Source organism: Phyllostomus hastatus, unplaced genomic scaffold, assembly GCF_019186645.2.
Source record: "Phyllostomus hastatus isolate PE091 unplaced genomic scaffold, TTU_PhHast_1.1 phas_contig_1, whole genome shotgun sequence".
In the NCBI taxonomy this organism is placed as follows: Eukaryota; Metazoa; Chordata; class Mammalia; order Chiroptera; family Phyllostomidae; genus Phyllostomus; species Phyllostomus hastatus.
The window spans coordinates 17626641-17651319 of record NW_025333498.1 but is presented as its reverse complement, the minus strand read 5'-3'; positions in this window follow the sequence as shown (position 1 = coordinate 17651319).

Here is a 24679-nt window from a genome sequence, read left to right as displayed (position 1 = left end):
GATGAAAAGAGTTATGGAGATGGATTGTATATAAATGTATTTAATACCGCTGAACTATACACTTAAAAATGGTTAAGATGGTAAAGTTTATGTATTTTGCCACAATAGAAAAGGAGAAAATTATATAGGATTGTTATATTACCCAAAAGATTCTATTGCCTGTGCTGCCTCCTCTTATTCTAAGCAGTCACTTCTCTTTGTTCACTACGGTTTCTCATTTTGCAGATGGAGAGATTTGGGTACAAAAGGGTCCGTTCTGTGCCACGGGAGTCACAGCCAGGAAAATTGTTTCACTAGTCTGATGGCTTCTTAAAGATGCCGGAGCAACTGAGGAATTGCTTATAAACACTTGGCCTCTCTATAAATGAGAAAACTATCTGAGAGTCAAGGGTTTAGAGTTTTTGTACCTCATTTTCAAATCTTTCCATTTTCTGGGTCAGTTCCTTCTTCAGTTAGACTAGCACCAGTAAGGCTGTATCAATGGGAGAGTGTGGATGAGGGCTAGCTATGCTTTCCTAAGAATCTCATGTCAGTGATTCAGGTAGCTTTACTGTGCTCTTGTGCACCAAGGCAATGCTGATGCTAATGCAAGCATTTGCTTGATGAACATAAAGCAAACTGGAAGCCAACAATATCAGCAAATTCTCAGCAGTCAATATTTAAACAATTTCTCTTTAAACATACCCAAGTGGGGGCCCCAATGTTGGTCCAGTGTCTTATATCATTCGCTGACTTGAAAGATTTATGTAAAGACAATTTAGATCATCAGCAATACATATTAAGATACATAAAATGCTTTTGAGGATGGCTTTGATTTTTTAGGAAATACATTATGAAGAAATTGATGTCCCAGGTTTGATCAATAACAGAAATCCATGTGAAGGGTTCTGCATTCTCTTATTAAAACCATTGAAGTGGGTCTGGGAAACCAATCTGTTTCAAACCACTCAGCATTAGAAAAGGCTTTCCTAGTCCTAAGTAGGTCTCTGTCAAGCCGGCATGATGGTCCATGTGCTCCGGGACTATCTCTATCCTGGACAGTGCCATTTTGCATTAATAGATCATGGGTGTCCTAGGCTTGAGTGATGCATTGCTCTGATGTGTCAGAACAATAGCTGGCTCAGTTTCTCTATGCTGGGAGCCCAGCAACAGCTGACTGCTGCGATGGATTACATGCACGATGCAGCCTATTGCCATAATACATCAAGACAAAGCACTGATATGAAAGCGAATTAGTCAAAAGACAGAGTTTCTGCAAGCTCCAAACCTAAGAAAAGGAGTCCTGTTTAATTATAGGAATAAAAGACAAAGTAGCCGGCAGGAGGCTTAAGGGATATCAGGTGCAGGGCTATTTCTATGACAGAATTCACATGAAGTGAGCAGCATTACCAGATGAGGTTTGATGGCTGCTCTGATATCTCAGGGTGTGATTCACATCCACCCTCAGCACACCACCCCACCAGAGCAGCTGGACCACAGTTGGGACACATTTTTCCATGTGCCTTTGTGGAGATTTTCAAAATCCAGCCCTACTGTAAACAACCAGCCTCCCTCTGTCCTGAGTCCAAGTACTCTTTCCATTCCTCTCTTTCCTTGCACCTGTTTGCTTCAAGACCACACAGAACAGAGTGAAACTGTAAAATGATGAGGTCTGTGTCACTCTGCCTCACATGAGGTGGTTCAGCCTGTTGACATTCATTCATTCAGTCATTCCTTCAAGAAGTATTGATTGAGCATTGAACTTAAGATCCATCAATTGCTCGTAATTAAAAAAAAACTTCAGTGGTTAAAAGGTAGGGACCTTTATTAGCTCACCTGAGATGTCCAGAAGAGGCCATTTCTGGGGTGGAATAATATAGTGGCTCAGTGACACCATCAAAGATCCAAGTTCTTGTCATCTCTATACTCTGCCATCTGGATTTTGTCTTTAGGCCATTGCCATCATGGTTGCAAGATGGATGCTGTAGTTCCAGCCATCACATGGTGACACAATCACACTGATCTGAGGAAGAAACAGAAGGGACATGCTCCCACATTCTTAAGAGTGAGGAAAGCTTTTCCAGAAGCCAACATCCAACTTCCCTTCAAGACTCACTGGCCAGAATTGTAAGCTTTCCATGTCCAAACCATCACTAGTAAGGAGAATGAGACCACCATGAAAGGCAGGCTAGAATCTCCTCCCCCTGAAGGACATGGCTGCTCAGCAGAGGGCCAATACAATTGAGGTTTTGGAAACGAGGGGTAATCATTTGCTGTTTGGAGGGCAATTTATGGTATTAGCTACCACAACATTTTGAGCTTAGACATTGGTCAGAATTATAGCTGTGTTTCTCCTATTATTATGAGCAGAAGTGGATCAACAAACAGATTATTGCCAGTGTGGTGTCATGAAAGTGCTCTTGTCCTTGCTGCTCAAAGCAGGGTCCCTGGACCTGCAGCACTGGTGTCACCAGGAGTTGGTCAGAAATTAACATCCAGGACACACCCAGGACCCCCTGAGTCAGAGCCTGCGTTTGAATGGGTGAGTCACAGGCAACACTTTCCTTCTACAGCTAAGTCAACATGCTTTCCCCACTTGCCCTGAATTTTTGTTATGATGGTTATTACTCTTGGATTTGGATACTTTAAAAATATTACAAATGCTTTCAGAGGTCAACATGTGCATTTACAAACCCTTTACATGGAATTAGTTTGTGTTATTACAAGTTACACAAGCTCATGCAATATGTTTGTGAAAGCCCTATGCTTTGTCAGACATCTCTTCATGGTCAGAAACATCAAAAGCCACTTGATTACCTGATGGAGAAGGAAGGGGCTAGACAAGAGGCCAGAGGGCAGAAAGGTGACATGGGAGGTTCCAAAGTCAAACTGCACAATTTCCCTCAAGGACATCAAAGCATTTGATGCTTATCATTGGTTAAGCCTGCAGGTGTGAACTCCTACAACAAGCACCTCTTAGCCAATGAGGGTGTTGAGCTTTCTGTTTGACCATCAACACATTTTGAAGGAAGCAGACCTTGGGCCAAGGGCTGACTAACTCGTTGTTTCAGGGAACGCATCCAAGGGTTTACGGCATGGGAAACAGGTAGAGTGACTGTAGTTAAGCTCTGCAAGGGATAGTAAACATCCCACACAGAAGCAGAATGATCCTGGGGCTGCCAGCTGCTATCGGGATGACATGCTGGCCTCTGGAGTGGGGCCACCCTCCCACCCCGCAGGGATAATGCAGAGGAGTGCTAATACAGGGGGTCCAAGGTAACGCCATGGAATACTCGCCAGATTCAAGTGCTGGAGGGCTCCAGGTGGTATTTTTAGGCACCTTAGCAGCGGTCAGTGAAAAAGCTGAGCAATGATAGGTACCCGAAATCTCCTGCCAACTGAAGCAGGGCATGTGCCACTGTGAAGAGCCAATGCATTTCTGGGTCCTCACTTTTTGGGATCATTGAGTCTTGAGAGTCTTGATGCTTGGATCTTTTCTATAACCTCCAACAAATGGTAACACCAATACTGACACCAATACTCGCTTTGTCTTAATTTCCACATCTATAAAATGGGGATAATGAACTTCAACCTAAAAGGATCCCAAGAGGTAAAATATGAGGAAAGAATTGAAAAATTATAAGGTCTTGTTTTTTTATTAGTAGTAAGGAAGTTAGCAGGAGGGGTGGCAAGGACAGAGTTATTATTGGTAAGTTGGGGAAGTAGTAACTTTGATCTCTAACAGAGGGACCGCAAGCATTGTGGTATTTGAAGAATATTAGAGATAAGTCAGGAGCCCAGGCTCCTTCTATCTTACTGTGCCACCGTTCACAGCATATTACCTTTACCAGCATGTCCAGGTGGCCTACTTTCACATCTAGCCAACGGGAAGAGGAAGGGAAGGACGAGCTCTTTCTTTTTAAGGGGACAGTCTATAAATTGCATTCACCAACTGCACTCAGATCTTATTGGCCAGGACTAACTCACATGTCCGTCTTTACCTGCAAAAGAGGATAAGAAATTTCATCTTTTTTCTCTAGGTAGTCATGAGCCCATCAAAAATTAGAGGTTCTATTATGTTGAGAGAGAAAAGGAAGAGTGATATTGAGGGACAAAGAGCAGCTGCTGCCACACCCAGTACACTGCAAAATAATGAGACCATATGAGAAACCACCACAGAGAGAAGAAAAGCACATCCTCCTCCACATTCCTCTCTTTCAATAGCCCCTAACTTGGAGCCATTGTCACCAAATCTGGGTGACAGGCCTCTCTTTCATTTTGAGTCTAAATAAATTCCTTGGCAGAATCCATTCCTTCCTGTATTTAGAGTGATAGAAAACCCTGCTCCTCTAACACAATGTTAACATCAAAGTAAGATTATTTCTAAATGTTAGAGTGAAAAACTCCTAGGAGACAGGACAAGATGCTCTTAGAAACAAATTGGTAGTCAATGAGGTTGGTCGAGAATTGGAAAGCAACTGCCACTCCTTCTTTTAATCGCTCTCAGGAGGAGAAAAATGGAAATGAGTGTTCCTCCAAGACCATATTAAGCAATAAGCATGCTACAAGACCAATAGACACCACTCTTGAGTTTCAAGACTTGAAAGTTTGAAGATGGTTTGAAGTCTGTATGAAAGCAAACAGCCCTGGTAAGAGACGTTCTAGGGAGTGGCAGTTTGGGGAATCTGACACTTGCCCACAAGTGAGCATGTGAAGGCGGCAGAATTAACACAGAAGTTCTAAAGAAGATTTTGACAGTTAGCTTTGAGACAGATGTCACTTGCATTGCTGTGCACAACAGGAAGAATGATCCAAAATAACATGATTAATAACCAGTGGGGTCTGAATCACTAGGGGCCTGTACACTTCATAAGGACGAACAAAAGCTTTCCCTGTAAGTAATGCAGATTTAGCTGTGAATGTTACTTGATGTGTCCTAAGGAGCAGCAACACTTTGCTTTATTGTTGTTGGAGATTTTCCAGGGGAGATGAAGCAGGCAGGAGAAACAAAAGAAATCCAGAAAGAGGCAGATGAATATGAGAGTTTTTATGTTTCACTTATAAAGACAGCACATACGGAAGTATGCAAAGTGAGGACAAAGATGCTGGGTTATTGGCAGGGAGGGAGAGAAGATGGCAATTATTGAAGCTATTTCATCCTCTCTGGCTATCTTTGAGGACACCATTATGAATACTGAGTGAATTTCCATAAGACACTCATATTTTCCTTCTTTTTATCAGCTTATATTTGATAAGTCAAGAGACTCCAGAAGAATAAATATTACACCAAGGAAGAAAAACAATTACTGTGGAAACAACAACAAAAAAAAGCCATAGGTCACCTGCTGAATTTCCAGGGGGATGATGTAAATGGATTGGCTCTGAGCGTTGAATCATAACTCATGCTGTATCTCTCATCACCGAGCAGCATCTTGTCCTAAGAGTCAGACCTGCTTGTGTGACTATTTTGGGATTTGGTCTCAGCCCTCCCTATCTTTCCAAGGTCCAAAGAACATACAAAATATAATGTGAACATAAAGACTCTTGGAAGATGGAAGTGGGTACTGCTACCCTTGTTTCCAAAGGAGAAGACATGTTGATGAAATAGATGTAAACGTCCCCAAAGATTCTCCATCTCTCCTTCCCTCCTATCCTCCTCCCATATTTAAAGGGCACTGGCATGTGTCAGACACTTGGGAGATGGAGTTGAGTGAGCTGTCACTCATGTCCTCTGCATGCTCAGTCAGGGAGAAGACAGACCTGTAAACAAACAAATGACAATGACCTGAGTGACAGGCAGAGGAAGCATGCACAGAATGTTCTGAAAGTGCAGATGACAGGCAGAATGGCCAAACTAACCATCTCTGGGAGTGATATTTGGCAGAATTTTAATGTAACAGTAGGAATTTTCTGGATAACTAAGGAGTGAGAGGTCTCTGCTTGGGAGAAGAAATCGCAAATGAAAAAGTTTAAGGGCTTGAAATAACAAGATACAGTTAGGCAGCATCAGGTGGGTGAGTTTGAATCCAAGCAGGACATCAAGAGAAGTTGAACATGAAACTGGAAAGGGACCTTAACTCTCTGCTAATGAGTCTGAATTTGTATTCTGTTTGTTTAATCTTACAGGTGATAGGATGGTGGTGAAGGGAGATGGTAGGGCTCACCAAGTCCCTGAACAGTGGCAGGAGAAGAGGGGGCTGCTGCTTCCTTCCCACCTCATGCCACTGGGGATCTTAACAAACTGTAGAAGGCACATTAAGGACAGAAAGCTGTGATAATTTGGGGTCCTAGAGAGAGAAGTCCAAACTGGGCACTGTTCGGTGGCCACTGGCCTGGTGACCCAGAGGGCAGCTGCTGTGTACATCACTCAGGGTCCAGCAGGAAATGGGATCTACTGCAGGTTTAGGCGAAGAAACTAACATGAAGGGACTGCTTCAGAGGTGTGAGCAGGTGAGGATAGATATTGAGGGACTCATAGACCAGCCACAGGGGGAGCTGCTCCTTGGGTGGAAGGGGTTGGAAAGAATGTCACTGACAGAGTCCAGTGAGGGCAGAGGTTATTCTGGTGGAGGGACACAGCCCATGGATATGCTTCCCAGGGTGTCATTAGGGGAGGAAAACCCCACCTCTCTCTTCTCCAGAACTTTGATCTCTGCTGGTGCCTCCACTGGCCAATCACAACCAGTCTCAGCTAGTCAAGTCCAGGCAGGTGATGGCTTTCATAGGATCCTCCTCCCAGAGTGCACAGAGGGGCAAAGAAGGGTGAGGAACAGAGCTGCGTGAGAACTGAGGGCAAAGAGAGGATAGTTAGTTGATTGTTTCTCTGCTCTTTTCCCCAAGGACCGTCGGTGGGTGAGGGATTAGCTCTGATGGTCATCTTGGCCTTTTTCTTTTATTGTCAGTTAATCCTGTACAACGCCTGTTTTAAATCTTTTTGTTTGACAGAAGACCACTTTGAGAATCTGATGAAAACAATAGCTCTCTTTCCAGGGGGAGAATTACATATGGATAAAATTTGAACTCCATTTTTTTATCCTCCAGGACCTTAGGGCTCAAAGGGTGATGCTGAGACCAACAGAATGGACTGAGAAAGGCAGGCTCTGGGTCCCAAACCAAGTCTTCTACATCAGAATCTGCATTTTAACAACATCCCCTGTGATTTACATGCACATTAAAGATTGAGAAGCACTGCTCTGGAAGTCAATGAAACCCAACTCTATCATGACTGGTTGGATGTGGATACATTGGTTAGGATGTAGGTTCAGCTGCAAATGAAAGAAAACACCACCAAAAGTTGCTTAAACAGAAGAGGAGGCTTATTTTTCTTGTGCAACCTAAAATCTAGTGATAAGTCTGTTCAGAGCTGGTGTAGTTGCCTCTCTCTCCATCTATATTTCCGCTCATCCATCTTTAGTGTGTGGCTGTTGGCCCCATGGCTTTCAGATGGGTCTCAGACCTCCTTTACATTCTAAGCAAAGGGCAAAAGATAGTCATAATAGGAGCTATACACCAAATACTAAAGATATTACAGATCTGTAACATGTTTCTGTGTATTATGTGCCATTGAGTCAACTCCAACTCCTGGCACCCTGCGAATGAGTGAAGTCCACCATGTCCCTGCTCAGCGCCTGTGCACGCATGCCTATGGCTTCTTTAATGGAACCAGTCCATCTCGTCTCATACTTGCTCTTCTTTTCCTTCTGCCTTCCGTTCCCCAGCACCATTATCCTTTCCTAAGAACCCTGCCTTCTCATGACATGCCCTAAGTAGGGCAGCTTCAGTTTTGTCATTTTTGCTTCCAGCAGTGTTTCAGGCTTAATGTGATCTAGGACCCGCTTGTTCACCTTTCTGGTGGCCCAGGGTATCTGTAGGGCTCTCCTCCGACATTGTATTTCAGATGATATAATTTTTTTTCTATCAGTCTTTTTCACTGTCCAAATTTCACATCCACACATAGTAATTGGAAATACAAGGGTTTTTCCAACTCCCTGCAAAACCGCTCTGATACAGGCTACATAGAATGTAAAGCTATGAGATTTTGACTTATCTTTTAGATATATTTCAGCTTTTAGAGAATTTATAGATATGTTGGAAAAAAGATACAGCCAATATTTAATCCCCATCAGTAACAGATTTAAAGAACCTATAACAAATATTTACTAAGATATCTTTTCAAATCTAAGTTGTCAACACCAAGTTTGTGTAGCCCATGTAAGTCTATGGTATCAATGCTTATTTCAGCAGTGTGTGGACAGCTGGATAACAGTTTTTGAGAACTATACTATTTTGCTTTTATAAAAACCAGTTCTTGTATTTGCTTAATGTATTCATTTCCACAGGTCAGTCTATGCTCATCAGGATTATTAATACTCACACGAAGTTATACACTCCTCACCATGGTTTTGGGAAGCAGCCCCTCTGACAAGGGCTGCCATCTTACATGCTATTCAGACTTTCGGGCTTGATCCGTCCTGTTTCCAAGACGTCTGTGGTGTTATTGACATGTTAATTATTACAGCAAATGACAAAATGTGCAAAATGGTACCCCCTTCTTAATGACATAAATAAATGAAGCAATTAATTTTACACAATAAAAACAAGCAATACAATAACTTACAAATTTGGAGTTTCTTCATTATTACATCAAATTGCAAAATGGAAACATGTAATTTCAAAAGGCTCATAAGTAAAAATGGAAACACAGCTGATGCCGCGTCAGCTTGTGGGCTGCAAAATAACGTGGGGTTTGCACAGCGTGGAGCAGTCGACATCTTTTAGCTACATCGGGCCACGTATGAGTCAGAAACTGTAAATCTCCCTAGAACCGAGCCATCCCAATGACCCAAGCCATTTGTGCACTGTAATAAAAAAACAAAACAACAATTTCCCCTACTTATTTTCCTTCATCTACTAGCTTGGAATTCCAGCGGCCACTTTGCTTAGGATCCTCATCTCCATTTATCTGAAGCTGCAGGAGCTGGAAGCCTATGATTGATCTTGTAACTTCAATATCTGCAGAAAGATAAGGAGGGAAACAAATTTCCTGGGAGAGCTGACAACAGTTTTTAAAATGAAATGTGTGTACACCAAGCCTGACACCCTATATTGCCCACCATCTTTGAAACCATCAGTTACAGGGCTGACATTTGGTTCTGTGTGTTTGTTTTGGCGAGTGAGGAAGTAACACATATTTTCTTTGACATCCTGTGCAATTTTGCAAGTATTCAGGGCACACTCCCTCCTTTGCATGGAGAATGTATTTGCACAGTTGTCAGAATGACAGACAGTGGAGCGAGTGACAAGATGGAGCGCTGATCTTTGCTTGTTATTACATACAATAGCCTGGTAGGAATCGTGCGATGTGTTGGTGAGACAAACTGTGTCCCATTCTGGAACATATTAAGTTTGTCTCCAGGACACACATGACTTCGCTAGGGTGTGGAACCTCATTCATAATAGATGCTAATCTTTTCAGGGCTGACTGATTACAGCACTTCCTGCCCTTCACGGAATTAGAGCTGGGTTTTATCAAAGGACTCAAACTGCCTGCTAATTAGACTAATTCCCTTCATCATGAATTATTTATTTCCATTGGTAACCGATCACTGTGACATTAATGGGTTCTGCTCAACTTGGTTTCATACTAATACATGCTAGGAGTTAAATGTTTAAAAATTCCTGATACTTCACTCCAGGTCAAGTGTATCTTTGGCTAATATTTGACAAATTTGATGAAGCTTCTATGGTTATGTTTTAGTTACAATAAAATGAGACCCAGTTTCAGATTTGGTTTAGATTGTAAAACAAATCCATTTCTCTCTGCTCTGGTGTCTCCTGACTTAGGCAGAATAGATCATCTTGCTGTCCGTTGGTCATGCTGTCTGTGTTGTGTAGTATTTCTGTCAAGGTCGAACCATCACGTCAAAATGCTGGCGATCCTCTGTAGGATGATAGTATTTCAGAGTTGAGCTAGACAGAATGTCAGTCAGTAAAATTGAAGTGATGCTTAATTCAGTTATTGACATCTGCCGATTAAAGCCAGAGTGCAGTATCTTGTTTAGCTGTTTATAAAACACAGACTGCACTTTTAAAAAATAAAATTTACAGATCTAGCCCCATGGTGCACTTATGTGCTAACCTCTGAAGTTGTACAGATCAGTGTGTCTCAAAGTGCAGTCCAGGCTCTGACTGTGTCCTGGAAGTGTTTGTGAAAGTGCAGATTCCTGGGCCACACGCAAGGCCTATGAGTTAGAATCTCTGAGAATGGGATCCCAGAGTTTGCCTTTCTAACAAGCACCACAGGGGATTCTTAAGCAGTGTGAAGATAATTGGCATCTGTCATCCTGGAAGAACTCTATAAATAATCAATATTTTGTCAGAAATACTGAATTACCTCATCCACTATGGAGGGAACACGGCCATCCAAGGTTGGTACTGGCTTCTGGAACTGACTTCCATAGCAGCAGTCTCATCACCACGCATAAAATGAACATCGTCACTGTTGATGGAAAAGGCAGGTCAGCAGTTAGATCTGTGAATGAGGGAAGCAGACGTCACACCTTCACCTCAGGACATGCATGAAGAAGGTATGGAAGCAAGGGCATCAGTAGCCCCTGTTGGACAGGGCAGAGTGTGTTAGACGGGCAGGCTTGCTGCAGGGGGCACCCACAAAGGCACGTAATTGTGCTAGGTAGTGTGGCTATGAACTATTGAATTTTCAAAAGTGGTAAAAGAGAAAGTAAAAGGGCGACCATATAATGAGTGGTAACTGGAGATGAGGTGACAAACACTGAAGAAAGGTACTGCGGGGTCCTCAGTGCAGTGAGGCAAAACCACAAGTAAGTTCTGCTAAAAGCATCTGCAGTTCCAAACCAAAGGATGGTTTTCACAGGTTCCACATATCAAAGACATGCAGTCTCACATCACTTGTACATGTGTGAGCAGAAAGCAATGTTTTCAGCCAAGTCAGGGTTACAGATAAGAAATAATATATTATTGCACACTCACTAACCCCTAGTAAATTCTATCACACTTTTAATTAGAAGCATAAGTAATCTCTTCTTTCAGATTTTCTTTAACAAGTGGTACTGTTGCATAATGGGGGCATTTTAACCCTCACATATGACATCTATGCAACTGAGGAAGTAAGACGAAGCGGATTTGACCTTCAGCTGCATGGCATACTGTTGTCAGGAGTGCAGGCGCACCATAAACAGGCATTTCTGACGCACTTGCCAGGGTCTAGGGCCTTGTATTTGGTGAAACTAGCCTTACAGAAATATGCATGGAGAGATGGTGGCTCCATGAAGAGTTTACAAATATTTCCTGAACTATTTATGTGTGCAAGTGGCTCATTCTACCTAAAACCACAGGTAATATTTTTCTACTTAAGAAAAAAACTTCAGTTTTCCAAAATGTATTCTTAGGAAGACTAAGGTATAAAGATATTAATAAGTACTCTGCAAGAAGAGTGCAAGGTCAAATAAATTTTGGAAATGTAAAACTTTAACATTTTAAAAAATTCCTTGAACTTCTGTTTCTTTCCAGATGGAGGAACCAGGACTAGATCTACTTTCCCACCAAATCTGTGAAACGGCTATTCTTTGATGTGGGACAGACGCAGTGCAGGGCTATGATTCCTGAAAGATGAGAATCAAATACAATAGACCCCACTTTCACTCCAATTTCCACTTGGAGGCAATTTCCAGACCACAGTGCAGGGAAGGGAACCCCATGCAGAGCACATGGGCTTGCTGAATGGGGGAAAAGGAGGTTGGGGATGCTGAGGAGGTTGGAAGTTGCAGGTCATCATTCCAAAGAAAAGGGCGCTATGTAGAAAGAGAGCTGCACAAATCTTCATGGAGGACCCCTTGAGTCTTTGCTGATATGAGGTTATGCAATCATGGTATAAAATTCCATGAGGCAAGGGAAAAATATAAGCACGAACATGTAAATTCACAAGGGCAGGGATATGTTTAAACTCCAAGCAGCCTGAGTGGAGAGCTGTCATTTGTCACCCAGGACATTCAGTGAAGGTCACAGGGGTTCATGCCTTAACAGTGAGGCTGAACATCCCCTGGGATAAGACTACACAGCATGTGTGATAGAAAGCTAAGAAAACTGGTCTAGAAGGGATCAAACTAAAAAGCCAGTAATTGCTTGCCAAAACAAAGCCTGATGCTCTTTAAAAGAAAACAAAAATCCAGACATTCAACCACATAATATTCATAATGTCCATAATCCAACTTTAAACATCATCAGACATGCCACAAAGCAGGAAATGTAAACCATACCCAGAAGAAAAATCAGTCAATAGATAACAGGCTAGTTCCTCAAAAAGAATTCTCAAAAAGGGTGTTAAAACAGCTATTATATATATATATATATATATATATATATATATATATATATATGTTCAAGCAGCTAAGAAAAGTATGGATATAATGAGAAGAAAATGAAAAAGTAAAAAGAACCAAAGGAAACTTCTAGAAATTAAAAAGCATAATGTATGAACAGAAAACTTTAGTGAATTAACAGATTAGGCACCAAAGAGAAGAAACTAGTGAACTTGAAGACACAGGAAGAGAATCTATACAAAATGAAATATAGAGAGAAAAATCACTGAAAAGCAAACAGCAGAGCAGCAATGACTTATGGGGTAATATTAAGCAGTTTACTATACATGTAATTAGAGTCCTAAAAGAAGAGAGAAAAGAAGGGAACAATAATTTATTTGAATAAGTCATCGCTTAAAAGTCAAATTTGATTAAAATTATGCACTCTTAGGTAAAAGAAGCACTCTGTGTGTGTGTGTGTGTGTGTGTGTGTGTGTGTGTGTGTCTCGAGAAAGCCTAGAAGTTTGGTGGATAAACTTTATGTGCAGTGGTGTTCAAATGCACCCCTGGCTGCCTAACACTTCCCTCACTTCTCACTGCAAGGAATTCTTATAAGCATCAAGGTCCCGTGGTCTTTTTTCCAACAGCAGAGGGCTAGAGTGCAGGCATGAAATACACACTCCTTCAGGGACATCAGAACCAGTGAATCAGGACAAACTACTGGAAGCCAGACCATGGGCACAGGAGATGTCTCAAGTCATTTGCTGTTCTTCTTGTGCTTTTCACTAACTTTCATGGAATTTTGTTTTATTTTTTTCAGAGAACTTAGGACATCTCATGAAAGCAGTTGCTATATTTCAGCCCATCTCCAAACACAGGAATAAAGGAAAGTGAGAGGAGTCTGGGGAGTACTGGAGGAAAAGGACGTGGGTTAGTGTAGTAGGGGAAGCACAGCAGAAAGTTAAATAATTCGGGATGCAGCTGTGGTATGGAAGTAAGAGTAGCTCCAAAAGTAGCCAGACCCAGCTCTGCCTCTTACTTTCTGTGAGATGTTTGGCAATTTTTTCATATCTCTGAGCACTGATTTCCTTATTTATAAACCGGGGATAAAAATATAAACCTTGTACACATATCATACAATGGACACTGCACACGTTTATCTGTATGAGTTCCTCTTATTTACTTAATGAAATAATATATGTACAATGCCTAGGACATAGTAAGGGCACAATAAACAGGGCTGGCATCATTGTTTCCAAAGCCACAGGAACAGATTAAAATAATGAATCCCTGATCTGTGCGTATAGAGTGCCTTCTATAGAAGGTTGGGGTGTGTGTGGGGGGGTGCTCTTTAAAAGCTTCCATTTAGGATAGAGGTAGGGAGGAAAATAACTTATATTACAGAGCTCTCTTTAAGAAAAACTGAAAGATACTTCATTGTTTTCACAGGCAAGCTAATTACACCTGAATCTGAGTAGCATAAGAAACTTCTTTTAAGTGTTCTTTTTGTTCAGTGGTTCTAGCAGAAAGCCCATTTTCTTTTAAAAGCAGTTGCTCCTCTACGCCTATGTAATGGTGTCCCCTGAAGATAAACACATCGTTTAGAGCTCCCTATACATTTTGTAGCCTGAACATGCTTTCTAAATATAGTAGCCAGATGATTACTTAATTTAGCTAGAAATGGCAGATTGTTGACAAAGAATCCCTGCTGAGTTCCAATGCCTTGAAATGCAGCTTTTTAAAAAAAGCAAATCATATCTGAAGACATGACTAACAATGCCATTTGCTTCATATAGTGACATAATATTTAGCTCTGTCACTGGAGTGTAATTGCCTTATTTTTACACTGTTAGTACTCTATTGATAAATACAGATTACCTGGAACCAGTCGGTCCTGCTGCAGGGGACAAAGCAATCGCAAAGAGTGGAGCTTTTAGTTTTCTGACATTCGGTTACTTAAGTGAGGTATATTTAGTTCACATATAGTACCCATTCATACAGCATCATTTCACTGACCCACAACTTAATGTGAGATAAAGAAACAGAAGCAATTGGTTTCATACAACCAGAGATGTGAAGGGACATGCAAATATAACTCTTGTTTTTTTGTTACATGGTCATAGTGTGTGGAGGGAGTGGTAGGCATTAGAATTCGCATGCCCCTACCTTCTCTTACCTCCAGGAAAAGTATGTGCTGCCATTTATCTCTTTCCTCTTGGATTAGCCATTGTTTTTGGCAAGTTTGTGCATCATGCCTCAAGAGTATGGGAATATAGTAGAGAGGAGAGAGCCCAACTTCAACTGTTCAAACAAAAAGGGAATTTATTGGCTGCTTGGACTGACTAGTCCAGGTGCTCAGACAATCAAATCCATCCATGTTCCTCTCCATCTCTCAGGTGTGCTCTCTTTGTAGGTGGTTCTTCCACAGGGAAACAAGATGTCCATGGGTAGCACCCTTACAGCTTGAGGTCCTGACGTTTAAATAGACATTATAAATGGCCTGATTGGACCATGGCAGATAATTACACAGCTATGTGCCCTGACCAGAGAGCGTTTGATTTGTCCCTTAGAACTACATTTGCTAAACAGTGCTGTGAGGTTATACCATCAGCTATGTTGACATGTTTCCCAAAATTTGTTCCTGGAGGCTCTCTGTAGCACAGGGTCCCTTCCATAAATTGCTGTTAGAGAAAATGTTCTCAGGAAAACCGTTCTTTCCTGTGCAACTAGTTTTACTTGTTTCCTTTCTTTTCTTTCTTTAAAACAATCTGTTGGACTTTGTGAATCTGTTAGAGACATGTTTCCTTCTTTGCTTTGGCTAATTTAAGAAGTCAGAGGCAAATTTGTGGTCTACAGATAGCAACTGCGTAGATATTATAAGACCATTTTATATGCTTTATGTTTATTTTATTTTCTCATCTTTACTTTTATATTGCTTGATTATTGTCTAATTGCTTAATCCTATCAATCCTATGTATTTTTAAAGCCACCTCATATTTGGAGGTAAGGTATAAATAGGTAAAGTTATTATTGAACCATATACCCAACACCTATTTAAAAGATTTAAAAATATCTTGTGTTCAGAGGCTGACCCTGTAGAAATGTTTTCTTGGATCCTTCCATGGTTCTTCTTATAGAAACCTTAGTGGTAAGGCTAAGGTACTCTGTATCACAAATTGTTCTATTCAGATGATCCATAAATACTCACTCAGTGCCTCTAGGAAGCAGAAGAGCAAATGCAAGGAGATGAGTGGTGATGTAAAAAGTCGTCCTACTTCTGGCCAAACCCTGGTGTGACCAAGACTTTTCTTGGGCAGTGGCCAGATTTCATCATTAGGCCCAATGGTCCTAGAGAAGCTAAGGTGTTCCTGGGTTGACTCCCGTCCCTCCAGATGGTTGGGGCATTGTTCAGTAAATACCAAGGGATCTTGGAGATTGCATATGTATCTAAAGCCAAAATCCTGACCAAAAATCTTGTGCATAGGTTCCTGGAAGTGGTTTAAGGTCCCCAGTAATTAGGGCCATTTAGGGTTGGCCCCAACACTTCAGTCTTACTATTGGAGATGAAATCAAGGGATTTGCATGAAAAGTAGCTAAACATCGATGGGATGACACTGCTTTTGTGTTGGTCACTCTAACAGTTAGCTTTTAGTTGTATATAAGAGAAACCCGACTCCAATTGTCTTGAATAATCCAAAAGGAATTTATTGGCAGAAAATCCAGAGGTAGGGAGAGCTTTATGCAAGAATTAATCCAGAAGCTCAACAATGTCACCAGTGTCATCCAGCCAATTTTCTTCTCTCTGCTCTGCCTTTCATTCCGTTGGTTTCTTTTCCAGGTTGGTTCTCCTCATTGCTGCAGAATGCTTGGCAGCAACAACTGGAGTTAAATGGGTTTTAATTCGTATCTATAGGAGAAAGCATTAGCTTTCTCTTCCCTATCAGAGCTTTCTTCTGCTTAGACCAACATGTGTCAAGTTCTCCCCTCTAAACCAATCAGAGGAGACAAGTGATTAAAGCCTATCAGTACCAGCTGGAGAAAGGTCAGGGACACCCAAATCACATAACTAGGAATTTGGGAGTTAATACCAGTCTTAGTATGAGGAAGGGAAAAAAGGAGGAAGTGAATGTTTGGAGAGTGGGGGGTAGTGAAGGAAAACTCAAAGCTCACTAGCATCACTAGAGTCTTAGGGTAACACTTCAGTTTGTTCACAGATCCATGATGACCCTCTAGTGCCTGCCTATAGAAAGTTGCCATGGCTTCTACTGGAACAATTAACTGCATCATTGCTATTTTTGAGTTTCCTGCATGATATTATGTGGGAAGAAAGCCTATAGTTTAGGGGAGATCTAAAAATATATTAAGGGAAAAGGAAAACAGATCTGTCTCACTCATATGAAGTACATTCATCTTCTCAGTGAACAGCCACAGTTAGTCTAGAAAATCTCTGGTAACCAGGTGGGAACCCAGCTAAGACTGAGAAGTGGAGGAAAGCCGTCACCTTGTGTTAAGTTCAGACCAATGGAAGAGATGCATGAAAGACCCTAAAAATAGCAGTGAACATGCTGCCTGGCAGGACCTACTGAAGAGCTTCGGTTCAGGTGATAGAATTCAAGGACCCTCCACCGGCTTGTGACTCAGTAGGTTCAAGACAGCTTATTAGGCTTGGCTTTAAGCTGCAGGTCCCCACAGCCTGGAAGTTTCTGCTGATGCAAACAATGAAGTAAATTGTAAGAGAGCCTGTAAAATAAACCCTGTCTCCCTCCATTTCCACCTAATCAGAAAGATCTTGACTGACCTTCACTTTGTCCCAGGTACAGAGCCTGGCTTTTTAGTCTAAGGATTAAGAAATCCTGAGATTTTGCAATATCATTTCTACTGAATCTCTCTTCTTAGGGCCTTTCTTGTTTATTAAAGGCTTTGCAAATTACAGTTTAGCCTCTTTCTTTGACTAATGGTTTGCATGTATATAAAATCTTCCAGGAGTAAACAAGCTCATATTTTTGCCAGTTATAAACTTTATTGCTATTATAAAATCAATATTTTGCAATCAGAACTCTTGGCGGATCTTACTGATGGCAGTGGGGGCTGCCAACAAAGTAGCACAAACTTTTCTCCTTTCAGGTGTGATTTTCTTTTCATACAAATATTAGTGTGATTTTAGATATGTGATAATCACTCCTCATCATATCTCAGGAGTCAGGCAAGCAGTGGTGCATATGTGATATGTTAACTGCTGCCTATACTCACGGATGAAAGGTCCTCCCAACACAGACCACAGACTTGGCTGAAATAGGGCCATCTCAGCAGGATAAAGGATTTGATTCAAAGAAGCTTAGAACCAGGTAACCTCTGGCTATTCAGATACATGGCAGTTCTTCTGACCTTCAGCATCATCTGGATTGGAAACTCCCAGTATGACCATATCTGTTTCCTAATTTGCCTTAGGCCGACTCTCTTATAAATCTCTTATCTGTTCTATAGTGCAGCCATCCTCATATAGGTCTGAGTATCAGAATTACCCAGTGTTTTATTGTTTTTAGTGATTTAAAAATAAATTTAAAACATGTGAATTAAAATTTCAAATAGTACAGAACAAAATTAAAAGATAGGTTTCTTTTCTTACATGGCTTTATCTCCTACTCATTTTTTAAACAATTTTTGTTTTATATTGTTCTTCTGGTGATGACCTCCACAATATTCAATACTCAATGACAAGCTTATACATTTATTCATGGTGTTCTTCAGAATATTTAACATTTTGTAGGGCATTTCCACTAACTCATCAGAACTGCCACCTGTCCATGAGGCTGGAAGCCTTCCCTGGAAACCTTACTACACCAAGCATTAACTTTTATTTGCAGGATTATAAGGAGACATGAAAGGGTATATTAATGTCCTGTGGCTGCCATAACAAATTGCACAAACTTGATGGCTTAACACAACAGAAATGTATTGTTTCACAGCTCTGGAGGCCGGAAGTCTGAAACCAAGGTGTCTGCAAGGCCTCACCACCTCTGAAAGCTCTAGAGGAGGATCCTCCCTTACCCTTTCTACCTTTTGGTGGCTCTAGGCATTCCCGGGCTTGTGGCTGCATAACTCCAATCTCTGCTGCTGTCTCTATGTAGCCTTCTCCTCTGTGTCTGACACTTGTCACTGGATTTAGGCCCCCTCTGGATAATCCAGGATATCATCTCAAGATCCTTCATTTAATTACATCTACAAAGACCCCTTTCCCAAATAAGGACACAGGTTCTGGGGGTTAGCATGCAGCTGATCTTTTGGAACCACCATTCAACCTACTCTAAGGGGGAGGAGAAGGTTGTGGATGTGGCTGTTTAACAATTAGCACTGAAGCATTTTAACATTTCAACATGTTTGTCTATATTGTCTAACATTAATCTTGCCATTATTTCTTGATTTATCATTTTAAATAGAATCTATTGATCTGTGACAGATTTTCAGGTCCATAGAGATCTACTGAACCACCTGCATTTAAAATTTTCCCAGATGAAGCCATTTCATTGCCCACTGCTTCGGGAACTACTGCTTTACAAGTGTGATTCTCAAGTCTGGGGCAGAAGGACCATAATCTCCCAAACTTCTCCTTCAGTGGCCCAGGGACTCTTGGGCAGGTGTGTGCTGGTTCCTGGTGACATGCACCAGTTCTCTGCAGACCACCCCATTGTTGGAGTCGGGGGCTTGAAGGTGTCTAGAGACCAAAGTGGTTCCAGTGAGAAACAGATACATGTTCCAGCTCCCACTCCCAGACTCCCATCTGTCCTCACCTCTCCCCCACTTCACATCCATTGTTCCATTCTGAATGCTGGCCCTGCTAACTCCAGGTCCATGTCAGACACAGGGACAGCAGACTTAAGTAACTGCTTAACGTGCTCCAGTGATCCAGATAGGTCTAATCCCTAAAGGAGTCCTTATACCACTCATAGTGGTTCCTCTTCTCTGATCAATCTTATTAAGCAGAATTTGGATGTTCTTTTATTATTCTTATCTTTTAAGGAAATTCATTTTTGAAGAGTTAACTGCCCTACCAAATGTGAACTACAACCAGAGGTATGTGGATTAAATAGGGATTATTATCTTGCCTTGCAAGAACTGCTTTTCACACACCATGATCATCTTGGAGTCATCATGACCTCTCCAGTCTCATGGCTCTTCCTGTCCACCCCGATGTCTAGACCCTGAACCACTTTTCACTTTCTGCCCATTTCTGGCCTTCACTTCTCTCCCCATGCAGGTCAGTGCCCAGCTCTAGGCATGGCCGGCTGTCAGCTACCTGTGCTCCCACTTCCTTCACAAACTTCTTGACGGGGCAGCTAGCACCGACTGTCTGGCTTTCTCTTTTCTGACATCCTTCTGGCCCAGTCATCTCTCTTGCATTGTGGAATGTCACAGAGATTTCCTAAGCCTAAAACCCAGTAGGTCTTTGCTTCACAGCTAATCCTCCTTGACCTGTTCATAGAATGTACCATGGTTGCCCTGCCTCTACTAAAAACAAACTTGTTTTCCTTCTTTTTGTGGTGCTGTCACCTTCTCTCCTGTCTGGAACTGTTCCTGCTCTTCATCATTCACAGGTTTTCTGGTCACTGCAGGCTCTCAGGGCCCCATCCCAGGGTGGGGGCCTTCTGGCGTGGGGACCTGTGAGCTCCCCTGTTAGTTTGCTTACCTTAAAACAGGGTCTTGCCTTACTTTGTAATCTCTCATAGTTCTTAAATAATATTTTTATTGGATTTTTAAAATCTTAAAAAATTTCTATTAATTTATTAGTTTCTACCTTCCCACCTGCCCATCTTCTCCACCTCTGAAATACATTTCTGGTTTGAATATGTAAGCCATTGGGGGGGTGCAGCATATACTGTGCTGTACAGAAATTTGCTTTACAGTTAGATTTTCGGGAACATAGCTATTCTTTTATAGCAGCACTGAAGGCAAACTTAATATAAATTAGTTTAAAACTGGATAAGCCTGGCTGGCGTAGCTCAGTGGATTGAGCGCGGGCTGGGAACCAAAGTGTCCCAGGTTCGATTCCTAGCCAGGTTACATTCCTGGGTTGCAGGCCATAACTCCCAGCAACTGCACATTGATGTTTCTCTCTCTCTCTCTCTATCTCCCTCCCTTCCTTCTCTAAAAATAAATAAATAAAATATTAAAAAAAAACTGGATACTAATACCTAGTTCTTCTGCATTAGACTGCTATTCTTTATTTTCTTAAGCAACAGACTGCCCTGTCAACTCTATCTATGCTTGAAATCTTAGTCATTCTTCCAGATTTAGCTCAAATGAAGTCCCACTGTGTCATGGACTCTGTCCTAAATGCCTTGTAGTTAAAAATTCTCTCTTGTCTACTTCAAAATGTATGCAGGTATTCAATCTTTTTTCTTTCTGATAACACTATCATATTATAACTTTTCATACTTATCTTCCATCTAATATTTGGCAAGTTTCTTGAGGTCAAAAGTTCATTACTATCACCCCCTTTTGTGGGACCACCTAACTTTCTATAGCTAGCTCTATCCTTTGCATGTCTTAGGTCTCTGATAAGTGTTTTGAAATTGAAATCAAGCGGGCAGATTTTGAAAGACAAGCTTGAGACTGAACCATAATGTGAGATGTGGAACAACCAACTCTAGACACAATCCCAAAGCTCCCTGCAGAAGATGCGGTGGGAAAGACCATTTCAGGGTGGAATCTATGACATCTCTTCTCCCCCTTGAGGCTCAAATCTCAAAAACAAATCTCATGAGGATCTATAGGAATGAGCAAACATGAGGAAATCCCTAAGAATTTCAGCATGAGATCTAAACTGAGTGTCTAGATGAAATTTTGGCTGTTTCTTGATATCTCAGTATTTCTAGAGCCTAGAGGAGACAGAAAATCTGACAACAAATTTTCAAAAAGACATTTAGATTCTGTTTATAGCCCTAGATTATGACCTAGGAAGTTACCATTCACCCTCTCTCTTTCCGCCAGGTCCTCACTGAGTTTGGGGCATAAACATAATTAGAGGAAAGAAAGATAATTTATTAACAACTCTTCAAGGACTTTTGCTCCCATTCTGATAAAAAGATTTTCCTTCTTATTTGAAACAGAGAGGACCATCCATCTTTCCTTAAAGTATAGACATTTTTTAAAGACTCTTAGGCTGAAGGTCAGTTTGGAGTACCAGATGGAGACAGCAAGGCAGCCCAGATAAGAGTTTCCAAAGCTATCCATCACTTGAATAAAAGCCAAGCAGCAGGTATTGATTCTAATCCAGAAGACAGGTTGAAAGGAGGAGGCGATGTCACAGCATCACGGTTGCTTGGGAATATGGAAGAGGGGAGACTGTGATGAAGTGGCAGAGACACAGTCAACAGTAACCATGATGGACCAGGTAGAAAAGGTGCTTAGGAGACAAGCTAAGCATGACCTGGAGAGCTCTGTGGATGCCTGTGTATTGCCCAGATCAGGGAACTTGAAATGGAAACCAGTAAGTAGGCTTGGATTTCCAGGCAAAGAAGACAAGACTGATCTTTAGCCAGGGTGAGTCGGAGAAGAGGATTACTCTCTAAGGCCATGAAAGTGATGGCACAAACAAACTGCAGCCTCTTCTTAGGGCGCAGGTGCTGTTCTCCAGGCCATTCCCCTCTCATCCCTCATCCCCCAACACCTTTTTGGGTCTATGTCTCCTTTGCAGATGTTTCTCCTATTTGCTCACTGAATCTTAGAGTTTTCACCAGCTCCACTATACTTCTCAGTTTACATACTTGGATCATTTTCATGGTTACCTGTGCACTAACTGTGAATCTCAGTATACAAACTCACATATGGAAAAAATGCAAGTTTCTTGATTTTTGTATAACTGAATTTCTGTTTTATATCACTATTCTACCAAACTGACAGAACTGTAATCTCAGATATTTATTTTCAGTCTAGGGGTTTCTCCTACCTAGGCAAACATCTCTGCAAAACCATCTAACAGCCTAACATCACCAGGCAGCACCTGGCCCTCAGGGCTGCCACAAAACTTCCCACTCTGGGGCCAACCATCCTGAATGTTCCCAATGCTTCCACTCCCTCCACCTTTTCTCCCTCAACATAGCCAGGGCAAATCACTTCTGGTCCCATGTTATTTGGGGTAGGAGATCGGGGAGAATGACCACTCTCTTTTAATGCTTAAATGCTATGACTAAAACTTCGATCTTTTTGTGTTTCCTTCAGTACATAGATTATTGAAATATAAAAACCAAAAAGGATCTCCTAGAATCACCTTTTCAGTCCTGTCAGTGGCAACGAGCCCGGGACAAGGCTCAGATAAAGGGACGTGCAAAAGGGGAAGGGAAAAGCATGGGAGGTGTGAGTGGGACTTGCAGAAATGCATTGGTTAAGGGTTCCAAAATGATATCCTATAGCCAACAATGTTGGGACCCATCCCACGGATCTTTTTTGTCTCCTGTCATATTGTGGTTCATATCTTTTATTATTAGGGACAACTTGCCGTCTTTTATTTTCTTTTTCTTTACTTTCCCTGAGAAAAGCCACCCACTGTCCATCCCTCCAGTCCAATGCTGCTCTTCTTCCACAAATAGTTCAGTAATTGTAGTAATCTTTACATTGACCATATATTTAAGTTATAGTAATAGAAGATGTCATTGTTGATATCTACAGATAAATTTCTAACAAATAAATCTCACTTCTTATGTATCATTCCTACCAGACACTGCGATGTTTCACATAAGGTATTATTCTGAAAACTTGGAGCTTGCCTACTTTAAGTCACACATTTTTAACAAAGTTAACCATTTTTAGATTTTTATTCTTACAAAATTTTTGTTGTGGCAAAATATACATAATATAATATTTGCCATTTTAACCATTTTTAAGTATACAATTCAGTGGCATTCAATATATTCACATTGTCATGCAACCATCACCTCTTTCCATCTCCAGAACTTTTTCATCACTCTGAACTGAAATTTCGTACCCAGTTATTGTTCAATGACTCCCCGTTTTCCCCTCCCTCAGCCCCTGGTAAACACTATTATACTTTCTGTCTCTATGGATTTAATTATTCTATGTACCTTACAAAGTAGAACCATATAATACTTTTCCTTTTGTGTCTGCCTTATTCCACTTAGTATGTTTTCAAGGTTCATCTATATTGTAGCATTTTTTCAGAATTTTATTTCTCTTTATGGCTGGATGATATTCCATTATACATATGTACCACATATTTTGCTTATCCATTCATCTGCCTGTGAATATTTGGGTGTTTTCCTTCTTTTGACTGTTGTGAATAATGCTACTATGAACATGGTGTACATCTGTTTGAGTCCACGATTTCAATTATTTTGGGTGTATACCTAGAAGTGGAATTGTTGGATTATATAACAATTCTATGTTTACATTTTTAGAAACTGCCACACTATTTTCCATAGTGGCTGTACCATTTTACATTCTCACCAGTAATACAGAAGGGTTCCAATTTCTCTATATCCTTACCAACACTTATTTCCTATTTTTTTAAAAAAATAACAACCATTCTAACGGGTATAAATGGTATCTCCTGGTGGTTTTGATTTGCATTTGCATTTCTCTAATGATTAGACATGTTAAGCATATTTTTATATGCTTATTGACCATTTGTATATCTTCTTTGGAGGAATGTTTATTCAAGTCCTTTGCTCATTTATGAATTAGGTTGTTTATTTTGTTGTTGAGTTATAGAAGTTTATTATATATTCTGGATATTAATTTCTCATCAGATCTATGGTTTGCCAATACTGACTCCTATTCCATGGGTTGCCTTTTCTCTTTCTTACTAGTATCCTTCAACATGAAAAAGTTTTTAATTCTGGTGAAGACCAGTTTATCTACTTGGTTGTCGCTTGTGCTTTTGGTGTCATACCCAAGAAATTGTCGCCAAATCAAATTTCATAAGATTTTCTCCTATGTTTTCTTTTAAGAGTTTTGTAGTTTTTGATCCTATGGTTAGGTCTTTGATCTATTTTGAGTTAATTTTTATACATGTTATAAGGCAAGGGTCCAAATTCACTCTTTTCCATATTAATATCCAGTTTTTCCAGCACCATTTGTTGATACATTTTGAGATATTTAAAACGAATGTTACACAATACTTTGCTTTCTTAGACAGCATATGAAGGACAGAAAACATTTTATGAGGGTTCTTTGTCACCACTAAGATTATTAATTCTCCTCCTATGTTGTACTATAGCAACTCTTTCAGGGGCTCTTCATGCTGGTGACCACTTACTGCTGGGCGTTATTTGTTCCTCTCTGGGATTTCATTGCTTTTAGTGTCCTCCTTTGTCATCAGACTGTTTACTGTCAAGAACTTAGCTGTCATG